General features: G+C 55.0%; 1 pseudogene; it reads right to left on the bottom strand.

Annotated features, from left to right (window-relative positions):
• Nucleotides 1-249: 249 nt before the first annotated feature.
• Nucleotides 250-819, bottom strand: LOC112412835 (ferritin light chain pseudogene; annotated as a pseudogene).
• Nucleotides 820-921: the final 102 nt, after the last annotated feature.

The raw sequence follows: 921 nt of genomic DNA, 5'->3' as shown, positions 1-921 counted from the left end.
AACATTTTCTGAACAGGTGTGTTTCTTTTTCTTGACAGAGAAAACATAGTTTACCAGATACTCAATGTACCCAGGTGATACGCAAAAGTTAGGAACCATTTCTTTATAAACAATCTAGAGAAGTAAACAGACTACAAATCTGTCATGCTATTAAGATACTTTTATTTTTCTCACAACATAGCTTTTTTTTTCCCCCTCTGCAAAGAGAGTCTTTTTTATTTCTATCTGGTGCCTCGGCTCGGGTGAAGGTTACAGGGTGGTTAAAGCGTTGCCTCCTGGTGGAAGAGGAGGCTGGGGCGGAGAGCCTTTCGAAGAGATGCCCTGCTCAGCCAGGGGCCCGGCCTGGGGCCCGGCCAGCTTGCGCAGGTTGGTCAGGTGGTCGCCCATCTTCTTGAGGATCTTCATCTCCACCTCCAGGAAGTGGCTCTCCAGGAACTTGCAGAGCTGGGCGTCCGCGCTTGCAGAACCCAGGGCATGCAGATCCAAGAAGGCCTGGTGCAGGCTCTTCTCCAGGGCCATGGCAGCCTCCACGGCTTCCACTATGGTGCTCCACTCGTCCGGCGACAGCTTCTGCCCGTCCTGGACCGGGGCGCGGCTGCCCCACTGCTGCTGCATCTTCAAGAGGAGCTGGGAGCCCTCGTGCTTCTCCTCAGCCAGCTCCCGGAAGAAGCTGCCCACGCCCTCCAGAGCCACCTTGTCGCCTTCGAAGTAATAGCTCAGGGAGAGGTAGGCGGACGAGGCCTGCAAGTTTAGGTTGATCAGGCGGCTGACGGCAGCCTCTGCCTCGGCGGAGGAACTCTGCTTGCTCTGGGCGCTCATGGCTAGTCAGCAGTGAGGAGGACTTCTCCAGAAAGTGTACGTTAGGCTGGTCCCGGAAGTGGAGGATAAGCCTCGAGGATTCTGCCGGAAGTTGCGACTAAA

The sequence above is a fragment of the Neophocaena asiaeorientalis genome, unplaced genomic scaffold (assembly GCF_003031525.2).
Source record: "Neophocaena asiaeorientalis asiaeorientalis breed wild unplaced genomic scaffold, Neophocaena_asiaeorientalis_V1.1 scaffold1615, whole genome shotgun sequence".
NCBI lineage: Eukaryota > Metazoa > Chordata > Mammalia > Artiodactyla > Phocoenidae > Neophocaena > Neophocaena asiaeorientalis.
Note: the sequence above shows the minus strand (reverse complement) of the source record. Positions and strands in the feature narration are given on the sequence as shown.